Source organism: Dromiciops gliroides, chromosome 1, assembly GCF_019393635.1.
Source record: "Dromiciops gliroides isolate mDroGli1 chromosome 1, mDroGli1.pri, whole genome shotgun sequence".
NCBI lineage: Eukaryota > Metazoa > Chordata > Mammalia > Microbiotheria > Microbiotheriidae > Dromiciops > Dromiciops gliroides.
The window spans coordinates 114,192,092-114,205,063 of NC_057861.1; the positions used below are offsets into that span (position 1 = coordinate 114,192,092).

At 36.6% G+C, this 12,972-nt stretch overlaps 1 protein-coding gene and 1 non-coding gene across 4 annotated transcripts in view; one reads left to right on the plus strand and one right to left on the minus strand.

The window, feature by feature from the left end:
- The window catches only part of LOC122736060 (MDM2 binding protein), a 74,484-nt gene that overhangs the window by 39,266 nt on the left and 22,246 nt on the right, over positions 1–12,972 (minus strand). The window lies entirely within an intron of this gene.
- LOC122737436 lies at positions 10,502–10,608 on the plus strand. Its single transcript, XR_006354271.1, has one exon. It is a non-coding gene; the product is annotated as a U6 spliceosomal RNA (small nuclear RNA).

Sequence of the window (12,972 nt, forward strand, 5' to 3'; positions counted from 1 at the left end):
TTGTATGAACAGGTCTTTTTCTCTTTTTGGGGATGTCTTTGGGATATAAACCAGCAGTGGTATTGCTGGATCAAAGGGTATGCACAGTTCCATAGCCCTTTGGGCAAAGTTCCAAATTGCTCTCCAGAATGGTTGGATCCATTCACAACTCCACCAGTAGTGGATTAGTGTCCCAGCTTTCTGACATCCCCTCCAACATCCAATATTTTCCTTTCTTATATTTCCCGCTCTGATAGATGTGAGGTAATACCTCAGAAGTACTTTAATTTGCATTTCTCTGATCAATAGTGATCTAGTGCATTTTTTTAGTGAGGCAATTGGGGTTAAGTGACTTGCCCAGGGTCACACAGCTAGTAAGTGTTAAGTGTCTGAGGCCGGATCTGAACTCAGGTACTCCTGACTCCAGGGCCCGTGCTCTATCCCCTGCGCCACCTAGCTGCCCCTAGCGCATTTTTTCATATGATTAGATAGCTTTGATTTCTTAGTCTGAAAACTACCTGTTCATATCCTTTGACCATTTATCGAATGGGGAATGACTTGTACTTTTATAAATTTGACTCAGTTCTCAATATATTTGAGAAATGAGGCCTTTATCAGTGATACTTTTTGCAAACATTCTTTCCCTGTTTTCTGCTTTCCTTATAATTTTGGTTACATCGGTTTTGTTTGTGCAAAAGCTCTTTAGTTGTATATAATCAAAATTATCTATTTCTTACATGCAATCCAGTTAATCTAGATCAGACACCAATTGCCAGCTGAAAAAATTTTTTAAAAGATTCTATTTCAACCTTCTTAACAAAAAAGCTGGTCCTTCCTTAAAGATAAATCTGTTTCACTGGCCAAATGATATATTTTTTTCATGTTTGTACTTATTCATCTCTTACTGTCTACCAACTTTTTGTCTTGATATTGAATGATGATGATAAAGATTTGTAAAACAGAGCAGAGAAAAATATAAAGTATCCTTGAATTCTATTCCTACTAGCCATGGTAGCCACCTTCAAACTATTCTGAATAGTAAAGAAATTGTGATGTAACACTAGCGAAGGAACAGCAACTTTTAGACACATAGCAACACTATCATGGTAAAGAAATGACACCTTCTGACTAATGGAATAGGTATAAGAGAAGTAAAAATACAGAATGTGAAAAAGAAAAGATGCAGTAAGATGAGAAAAGGATGCAAAGAAAAAGAAAAAATAGCAAACATAGAGAAAGTACATTTGGTAGGAAATGGTAGAATGCCATTAACCACTTCCTCAAATACAACTTGTTGTCAAAAGTACCTTAGATTATTTTTTTTTTTTTTTAGTGAGGCAATTGGGGTTAAGTGACTTGCCCAGGGTTACACAGCTAGTAAGTGTTAAGTGTCTGAGGCCGGATTTGAACTCAGGTATTCCTGACTCCAGGGCCGGTGCTCTATCCACTGCGCCACCTAGCTGCCCCCTTAGATTACTTTATAAATACAGTGGCAAATCTAAAGCCCAAAGACAAAAGTTAGTCTCAGGGTAACTACTCCACAGAATAAGTGACAGGTCCATGTATATATGTGATCTCTGATCTCACCAGATCCTAGCTATTACTTTTCATCTGTCCCTGAATTTGATCAATGACTACTGTCCAAACAACTACTAATCACTGACTAAGCTTTTGCCACAGGAGTGGAATCTGAGTTGCTAAAATGCAATCAGCATAACCTATAGGTTTGTCTTATGGCCATCTTGCCTTAGTTACATTAAAGGTTTAAGAATTAGTAATTAATGTTTTTTTAAATGAGAATCATTAGCTTTGTGAATGATGTCAAGAGAAATTAAACAATTAAAATATAACTTTTAAAAGGAAAATATTAGGTCCCTTCCTCTGAATCCATTAGCAGATAAAATCCACTTTTGCCCAATTCACTTCCTACTTTTCTAGAAAATGGGGGGGGCAGCTAGGTGGCTTGGGGCAGCTAGGTGGCTCAGTGGATAAAGTACTGGCCTTGGATTCAGGAGGATCTGAGTTCAAATGCAGCCTCAGACACTTGACACTAGCTGTGTGACCCTGGGCAAGTCACTTTACCCTCATTGCCCTGCCCAAAAAAAAAAAAAGAAAAAGAAAATAGGGACGTTTGGTCCTAAATAATAGCATTATCAATATTAAACTGCTATCAATCTTTTAAGAAAATCTCTTGAAATTTTCTTCAAGCAAAATAAAACCTGACTTAATTAAGTTATAATATTTCTGATCATCAGTAACTTTTACATACTGTTCCAATCCAAGGGAAATCAGTATGGTCAACATGAACAACAATGTTTGGCATTTTTTTGGACAGTCTTTCCTTGAGAGTGGTTTATCTTGGGAATAGAAAATACTATGAAATGAATTTTTTAAAAAAATTTTATACTACACATCCCCAAAGCAAGTTCACTTATCTCCATAAAAAACTCATAACTGATACTAAAAGGGAAATGGAAAAAGCCAAATCAAACAGCTGCTGCATTTTAATTACAGAAGGAATAGATAATTTCATAGCAGTTGATATACTATGAGTCAAAGTATATATACAAAACAATTAACATGTAGCAAAAATCAATATAACGTACTTAGCTTAAGTGCAGGTGCTAGTCCCCAGTTCTATTTCTTCTTTAAGTCCAAGTTACTGCAACAAATATTTGTTGATCCCTGTACTATTTGAAACTAAAATTTGGTCCCAAGAGTAACTGTAACATCAATTCATCTAACAACTGCCTTCTTGCCAATTTAAATAATATTTATTTCATAGCATGCTTTTCACATCTAATTTACATTATAGCACCTCTACTGGCATTCTAATCACTGAAGACTGTAATTAGAGCAATCTTATTTTCTTCATAAGTATTTATTTTAACAACTTTCTTACCTATAATGTCTATATAACCATTTTTAAATGTTGTTCCAGGTTTGGTAGGTGTTAAATTGGAGGCTTATAAGGGAATTCTTATGTAAATGCTGCAGTGAGTAATAAAACCACCTTTTTCATTTGTATAGTTGGCATGTAACTCTCATCTCCTTTACCAAGAAAGTAAGGGGAAATCATACACCAGAGATTTAACTTTATTTTCACTTGTCAACTGGACACTACCATCTTATAACGAGACAACTGCTAATCTCAGCTTTTGTAAAAGACTGATTAGACTTGTAATTCTCTTTTCAAAAAATTCATCCTTGATCTACTTTTTTGGGGGGGAGATGGGCAGTGAAAGCGATAATTTCTAAATGTTCATCAAATTTTTCACAGGATTATAAATCCAGACCTGGAAATTACCTCAGAGACCATTTAGTACAAACTGTTTCTTTTATAGATGTGGAAATTAAGGGTCTAGGAGACTTAGCCCAAGATCCCAGAGAGTAAGCATAAGAAATGGATCTGAACTCAAGTCCTCTGGCTTCAGAGTCAAATCTCTTTCCACAATCATAGCATATCTATATATGATTAAAATGCTATTATTGCTATTTTATGCTAATGTAAGAACCCCAAAGAATACACTATGAAAACAATAAGAACTCATAACAATAACCAAATGCTTTTTAGAGCAACTCCTAAAGAAATTCTACTGCCAAAATTTATTATCTGATTCAACAATGTGGAAAATATAATCACATGATAAAAGGCATGTTCACTGTGACAGAGATAATATGGCAAAATACAATATCGATAAAGATAGATGGTCCTTTATAGCTATACATAATGACTGGAAAATGGTTGCTTTGTTTATGAGTCTATAAAGTAATGTGAAAGAGACACTATTTCAAGAATTTCACTGTGAGCAAATCACAAAGATGAGACCAATCAGGGGGAAAAAATTAGAAGACCTAGAAAATTATTTTCCAATCATCATAGGTTTTATTTTATGAGAACCTGTAATTGTAGACTATATACTGTTGAATTTCTGTGGAGCCTAATTTTGATGTCTTCAAAATTCTGTATCTAAGAATTAAATTCTTCAGGCTTTGAACTATATTCTTTACCATGCCCTTGTAAAGTTTTAACTTTAATAAAATTTTGAGAAAAAAATAGCATCTTTTGTAATATAACTAAAGGTCCACATAATGCCTTCATATCTGACCAACTTGAACATTAAATTTGTTCTATTCCTAGCATTCCATATTCTTTTTTTGTTTGTTTGTTTCTTTTTTTTTGCAGGGCAGCGAGGGTTAAGTGACTTGCCCGTGGTCACACAGCTAGTGTCAAGTATCTGAGGCCAGCTTTGAACTCAGGTCCTCCTGAATCCAGGGCAGGTGTTTTAGACACTGCGCCACCTAGCTGCTCCCACATTCCATATTCTTAACAATGCTCCGATCCAGAATTTAAATCAACAAGTTAACAGGGCAGGCAAGAAAATGGGAAAATTATAAGACATTGCTCCATTCCACCCGAGTGATCCAGGTCTACAATTATCAAGCCATAAGATTAGGTTTGCTATTTTCAGGTAAGCCTATATTTCTAAAAAGTTCTTTCCCTGAAAGTGTATCAATTGATGAAACCAATCAAAATTCTTTGTCCATCCCCGAATTAACTTGGTAAGGAACATGGAGATTTGTAATGCCTTGGAAAGCTCTAGGTTGATTGTATTTTCCAGTCACCAAAGGTTTTATTTTTATGTGAGCCTAGAGCATTAGCATGCTTAAGAACAGTTAATCTGCCCTTATTCTGCTTAAAACCAGCTGGCAATGGATTCACTTGTAGCTGATAAAGTACAGCTTGACAAGCATCACTAAAATAGAAGTTTCTCCAGCGTTATGAAAATATTCATAGGATAGATTATATTCCAAAATCAAATTTCTAAAAGAAACCAAACAAACCACAGAATTTTTCCCACCTGCAACTTTATGGTCAGTTAAAAACATATAAAGATATAAAGCACATAAAGATATTTAGCTTTTACATACTTTGGTAAGTCTGAACACATGAATATCCATTTTAGGAAAATAAACCCTTATCTGCACTAATTTTTAAAGTATTTATAAATATTTACATTTACAAAAATCTTTTCACCAAATACCAGGATACAACTTTCTAAGTGTTTCCCTGGAAACCACATTTTGGAATCTGGCTTTTTTTTTTTTTAACAATTTACAAATTCTGTGATTCTGAAATGTCAAATGGATAACTCTTTAGTACCTCAAACTCAAAATATCCAACATTGTTGGACATTATAGGTCAACATGTCCAACTCATTATCTTTTCCCTTAACCTGCTCCTCTCTAAACTCACCCCCTTCTTTTTTTGTGATGGTAACTAACATTCTTCTAGTTACTCAGGTTCAAAATTTAAAATTTCAAAGTCATCTGACTCTTTGTTTTCCCTGAAAAATCAGTCCCTGCAACAGCCAATTAGTTACAAAGTCTGGAGGCTTCCCTCTCCACAACATATTGCATCTTTCTTCTTCTCTCCACTCAAAATGACACAACCCTGGTTAAGGACCTCGTCAGCCTTAGGTGATAAACTTTTACACAAATGAGTACTTGACTACTGCATATGCCTCCTAAAAGGTCTCCCTAATCTGAAGGTCTCTCTTCTATAACACATCTTCCACATGGCTACTAAAATAATCTTCTGAAGAGATCACACTGATAAAATCATATTTTTCTTCAAAATTCTTCAAGAGCTCCCTACTGCTTTTAGGAAAAAATATCAAATTCTCGACCTGGTAGCTGAAGTGATCATAGATCTGATTTCAAGCTAGTTTCCCCAATGTATTTCACATAATTTTCATTCATGTACTCCAAGTTGTAGCTACAGCTACCAGCTGTTCCTAAAACCTGACATGCCATTGCCTGCTTCCACGCATTTATTTAAGAAGGCTATCTCCCCATTCCCTCTCCCACAAGCTTAAAATGTTATCTCCTCCTCCTCCTAGTACAGCCTACTTATTCTATGGATGAGGAAAATGACACAAGTGACTTAACAAAGGTCATCCAGACAGTGGAAGAGAAAATGAGATAAAAGGGAAAAGATGTTTAAAAGGAAAAAGGAAAAGGGTGAGGGGTTAGTCTGATATGATAGATCTTAAAATAGAAGCAAATAAGCTAGCTAAATCTTTGTCAAGTTATTAATCAGTCTTTTGATGAAAGCAGAGTTGCCTATTATAAGTACACCATATAGATTTTCCTCTACAGAAAGGAATATGAGCAACAGAACAGCTATTAATAATCATCTGTCCATTTTGATTTGGGCTCAACAGCTAAGATTAAAAGAAAACTGTGAAGTCTCAACCTAATCAGTCTTAATGATAGTCTAATCAGTAATCAGACTGACTTCAAAGAATGTGATGTGATAACCAGCTTATTACAATTCAAAAGGTACAAATATTCAGCCCTAAATTTCCAGAAGTGATCATTAAAAAAGAAAAATCAAATCCAACTAGATAAATTGAGTCATCCCTTTAAAAGTTGTAAGAGAAATTGTATAGGAGATATAAGTTAACTGTTAATTCAAAATTTAAAAATAACATTCACTCCAAACAGGACAAAAGAATGTTTTAAACACTGCATTTTAAAAATTGATTTAAAAATGCACAACTTGCAACCTAGAATGGCATCTAGGATGGGTAAACTTTGCCCTAATATCATCCAGTCTTTTCTTATCTCTTCAAATCGACCAGATTCACTAAGTAATAAGTTACTTCAAATGAGTCAATTAGGCATGAAAGAAAGGAATTAAAACTTACAAGTCAATAAAGTATCACACTATCATCCAGAGCAGCAATCTTCTAACTATAATGACTGAACCAAAGTTTCGGGATAATCTGAATTGTCATAAATACACCCCCCACACCCACACCCACACACAACCCCCCCACAGTGTGGACTCTCCTTCTACCATACCTTGAAGAACACTGGGCCCAAGTTTCCTTGCTGACATCATATCCCTGGCTGTATCCCTTTCCCAGTCCCACTATGTCTGCAGATCTCAGGGTACCAGGATAGAAGCAAGGGGAAAGTTGCTCCGGTATGCTTTACTTCTTATCCCTACCTCCCTCTTTGTGTTCCCTTGGGCATTTCTAGTTGTCACATGGTCTTCCTTTAAACATTCCCAATAAAGAGATTATTGTTTTCAGGACTGACAGGCTTATCTAATTCTTCTGCAAAGCTCCATTCAGTGAAAGCAACAAACTCCAAAAGACTCAAACAATTCAGGGTACAGAAATGAGTAGTCAGAAGATAATGTGTTGGATTATATTTGGGAAATTATAAAGTGTTATATGGACAAGGGTTCCTTAATTCAAATCTCAGATGAGCACATTTTCACCTTTTTTTCTTTCTTTGCAAAGGATGAAGTGAATATAACAAGGGCTAGTAAGGGCATATGTGCCAGAAATCTTACAAAACTAATCTAAAAACTAATCCAAAATCTGAAAAGTGAAAAGGAAAAGGGGGGGAAGAATAGGGGGGAGAGGAAGGAGAAAGGTAGAAGGAGAAAGAGAGAGAGAGAGAGAGAGAGAGAGAGAGAGAGAGAGAGAGAGAGAGAGAGAGAGAGGTGACTCGATCTATCCCCCAAGCTGGACACCAATGTAGAAAGAATAGCAGTAAGGATGCTTAGAAGTTCTCATGAGACAAAATCCAAGAAAAGAGCTAGCAATAAATCCTATGGCCTCAGCTATCTATCCACAACTGCACAGAATATGGCTAAAATGAGCTAGAGATCCTAATGTGAGAAGGCAAATTTGACCTCATAGGGATATCACTGGCACTTGGTGAGATAAGCCAAGTTACTGAAATATGGCTCTAGAAAAGACATACCTTATTTAAAAGAAAAGATATGTAAACAGTAGAACAGAAAAGCATTGTGTATGAAGGTGTACCATCATAAAAAGAAATCCAAGGGGGGCAGCTAGGTGGCGCAGTAGATAAAGCACTGGCCTTGGATTCAGGAAGACCTGAGTTCAAATCCAGCCTCAGACACCTGACACTAGCTGTGTGAGCTTGGGCAAGTCACTTAACCCTCATTGCCCCACAAAAAAAAAGAAAAAAAAAAGAAAAAAAATCCAAGAATCAAAAGTTAGAACAGGAGCAATAATGCCATTGTATATTATAGGTCACCTGAATTTAGAGAGGAAAATAGATGAGCACCCCAGAAACAGATCATAAGCCTGCCACAAAGGTATAATAACAGCTAATAATTTCATCCTTCAAGTTAGGCAAACAACAAGGGGAAATACTATTCTCACCAAAGAGGAGGAATGTGGGTGGGTTAGCAATGATGGCCACCTTGAGAAGCAAATTATCACTCCATCTTATAACTAATGATAGAGAAGAGGAAAACTGGGGATAGGCTAATATGTAGCCTAAATTCTGGGAGAAAAGATTTCAAAAGCCTGAGGAAACATATAAATCATATACCTTGTATTAAAATTCTACTTGAAAAATCAGCTCAGGCAGTATAGGAAGCTCTCAAGAATTAAATTCTGAACTTATGGGGAAACAATTTCTACTAAGAAGAAAAGGGAGAGTTGCATAAAATAAACAACATGAATGCAGGGGGAACTCACAAATATAGCTTTTCTTAGTAAAATCCGGAGAAAGAAGATGGAATCAGGGATAGGTAATAGAAGAGAAATAAAGGCATGGCACGGTGTTGTAAGAATAACATCTGGAGTGTTAGAGCTCAGAATGAACTGAGGTTGAAAGGGAAAGCTAAGGAGAATAAAAAAGGTTGTTTATTTGTGTTTTTTTTTAAGAGTTATACTGAGGAAGAAGATTAAAGAAGGGCTAAGAACTATAGGCTACCCCAGAAATATTTTGGGTTTGGTTCCAGACCACTACAATAAAGCTAATATTTAAAGTGAGTCAGATACATTTTTTGGTTTCCCAGTGTATACAAATGTTATTTTTAAACCATAATGTAGTCTATTACAAAGCTTCTTAAACTGTGGGTCACAACCCCATATAGGGTTGTGTAACTGAATGTGGGGGTCGAGAAAAAATTTGGCAATAAATGTTTTATTTGCATACCTATTTTGTATACTTACATACCCAGAGTTGTGTAGAAAATTTCTTGGATGAAAAGGGGTCACAAGTGGAAAAAGTTTAAGAAGCCCTGTTGTATTAAGGACCTTGCCTCAGGGATCTGTCTGGCCCTACCTTGTTTAACATTTTTATAAATGAATTGGATAAAGGTATACATGGTATATACAGAAAATTTGCAAAAGACACAAAGTTGGAAAGGAGAACTAATGCACTAGATAGAGAAAAAGATTCAAAAGAATTTTGTCAAGCTAAAAGATTGGGCTTAATCTAATAGGATGAAATTCAATAAGGTATATCTATACATAAAATCTTATGCTTGGATTAAAAAAAGTAACTTCATTACCAAATGAGGCTAATATGATTAGATTATAATTCACCTGATAAAGACACAGGATAAATATATAATAATAATTCACCTGATAAAGACACTGTCTTAGTAGACAGGTCACTTAATCAACAAAGGTAGCCAAAAAGAGCTAGTGAAACCTCAGAATGCATTTAGTCAGTGTCCAAGGGTAGAAAGAGAGCAGTGATCATTTTCCTGGGCTCTATGTTTTTCAAACCAATGTGTAAAGTTACTGGTACCACATTTTAGGAAAGAGAGTGATAAGTTGGAGAGTGTCCAAGATAATGAAAGGCCTCTAGTTCATGCACTACTATATGGATCAATTTAAGCAATTAGAGAGATGTTTAGTCCAGAGAAGACATGGGGTCCACAGGATAGCTGTCTTTAAACATAAGAATGACTGTCATGTGATAGGAGTCAGTACTAGGATGCAGTTCCAACTTTGTCATAAACAATGGTTGACTCAAGCAATCTTCAGCAAAACACTTTACCTTTTAACCTTAGTTTGTTCACTTCACTGACACCACCTTTCTCTATTCTCCTGCTCTCCATTACTCTGTTCTGACCTCTCTTCTCTTCACATTTCTAACCCTATGGCTGACCACTTCAACTGTGTACTGTCTAGCACCCTCCTGTCTAATTGTCTTATTAATTGCCATAATAATCTCTCATGCCTTGCCAAATCCCAATGCTGGGCTATCCCCGCTATCTTGTTTCTGTGTACTCCTAAACACTGCTAAAGGAAGTTATCTAACCCTATCAAATAAGTTCACATACTTACCTTACATAACCTGAATTTAGCTGTCATTGCTGCACAGCCATCCTTTCAACTTTCTCAGGGTGACTCTTCACCACTCTCCCACAGCAGCTCCTCCAAATTTCATCTTTTCTCAAGCTCCCTACATCAGTCCTTTTCCATCCTTGGCAGAGGACCTTCCCTTTTACTTTGTGAAGAAAACGGAGGCTAAGTCTTGTGTACTCCCTCTTGCCTCCATTCTATATTTCACATCTGTACGTATAAAGTCCCTCATTCATTCATCCTTTGTTCCCGTCTCTTGGGAAGAGGTGCGTTATCTCCTTGCCAAGGCCAGCTGATCCACCTATACTTTTGATATTACACCACCTTCCATTGTGAGAAAATAATTATTAATAATTGATACCTTGGTGCTCGCTTCGGCAGCACATATACTAAAATTGGAACGATACAGAGAAGATTAGCATGGCCCCTGTGCAAGGATGACACGCAAATTCGTGAAGCGTTCCATATTTTTATGCTGATTGAACCATATTATTTCTTTTGTTTTGGGTGCTGTTGGTTTTTTTTTTTTCTTTCTATTTTGAGGTTTTGCATCACTGCTCTGATTCTTTCTCTTGTAACAGGATTAGTGCAGAAATAGGATTAATGTTATTATGTGTATATATATGTGTGTGTGTGTATATATATATATATCTATATGTATATGTATAGAGATATATAGATATAACCTATATCAGATTGCCTGCTGTCTGGGGGAGGGGGGAGGGAGGGGTGGGAGGGAGAAAAATCTGAAATTGTAAAGCATGTATAAACAAAAGTTGAGAACTATCTTTACATGTAATGGAAAAAATAAAATACGTCATACATAAAAAAAAATAATTGTTACCTTGGAGGACTCAGTGATCTCCCTTTTTTTTCTTAGTTGCTTTCTCCCTCCCAATTCCAGAAAGTCCATAAGTTCTAACCTTGTTTGGAACCAGCGTAATGGTACAATAGAGATGGAGACTGATTCCTTTGTCTAGTTAAATTGAGCCTAAACTTTGCCCTTTGGGAGAATCTTTTGCACACTTCCTCATTATGTCACCTGTAGAACTCATTTTAATTTGGACCACCCTCAAGTCATGTCAACCCATGGAACTGAATGATACTAACCAATTAGTTTTGATCAATGTATCAAACAAAAGAGGATAAAAAGCTTTGACCATGCAAGCCTCAGCATCTTGGCTAGATCTTGGCTCTGGTTGTACTGCTCTCTTGGCTTGGAATGCAGTTGCTTGGTATGTGCTTTTCCTCTTAGGCCTTGGGACCACATGCTTTCTCTCTGAGAGACAAAATGGGTCTGGGGCTTTTCTCCTGCCTGTGCTAACTGCCACTTGGTCAATTCTTTACTGGTATATGATATTATATGATATATGATATTAATAATAAATGCTTACTGACAAAATGGGTGCAAGAACCATTAACATATGAATAGCAATCATTAATTTTAGAAAGTACAGTTTAACAACAATAATTTTAAAAGCACACCATCTTTCCTAAATTGTTATCTTTTTCTCTCTGCCATATGCAGATTCCCCCAAAACCTGAAAAAAGCTTTTGACTCTGCAATTTCCTCAAGCTCTCTTTTCCACAGTCAACATCCTAAAGAGCTACCTACCCTTACTGTTGTTTCAACCTCTTTACTTTTCATCACTTATTTTTTAACTCTTTTCAATCTAGTTTCCAATCTCATAATTCAACAAACTGGTACCTCAAAGGTCACCAATGATTTTAACTATTAAATCAATTTGTCTCCATCCTCAACTCATCTTAACTGACCTTGGTATAACTTTTGACACTGTCAACCACCTTTCTTCTCAGACATCATTTCTTCCCTTGGTTCAATGACACTGTTCTTTTTTCCTACTTGTCTTAAGTCTTCTCCTCAATCACCTTTGCTGAATCATCACACAGTCCCATTCTGTGGGATGCCTCCCGGGTTCTATCTGGGTCCTTTTACTCTTACCTCTCTACATTCTATCAATGATCTAATCAAGTCTCATGGGTTTCAATTAATATCTTCACAGAAGTCTAAAATTTATATATTTTGATCCAATTTCCCTCTGAAATTCCAGTCTACTCCCAAATCTATTTATTTTACACTAACCTCTAGGCTTGAGATTACATTACTAATTTAAACTGTTAAAAAGAATACCTGGATGTCCTGTCTACATCTCAAACTCAATATACCTATAATAGAACTAAGTATCTTCCCTTTTAAATAAATCCACTGTAGGGGCCAAATTTAATATGGGGAGAGTTAATTGGGTGGCTCACTGTAATATTGGGGTTCAGAAAATGAGGGACCTCTAGGTCCAAAGCTTCCTCGCCTCCGAACTGCCCTTTTAGTTATTTCTCCCAGGCCAATAAGAAAGGAGCTTAACAGCCTCTTTTCCACAAACAAATCAGGTTTTATTCAAAGTCAAGGACAAGGGAATAGGGAAAGAGGAAAATGGATAATCTCCCTGGCTCTAGCAAAGGCTGTCTCAAAACCCAAACTCACTTTCAGCTCAGCTAATTCAAAGAGCCAGTCTCTTTGAATCACCACCAGTGGTCTGTAATTTCTATGGAGCCAGTCTCCAGTCCACTCCGACAGCTCCTACAAGGCCAGAGAGAGAGCTACTTCCTGTGGGGGGGGGTCCCTTTTTCTACTTTTTTCTCCCTCCCCCAATAGGGGAGGACCTTCCAGTTGTGTGGCTGAGGCTGGTCCTCTGTTGATGATGCAGTCCACAGCCTCTGAGGACACTCCTTCTCAGGACTGGCCAAGTTAGACTAGGTTTAACAGGAAGGGCCAGGTGTGGCTCAAGATCTAATCATCTTAAGTGGGTACTTAGTAGTT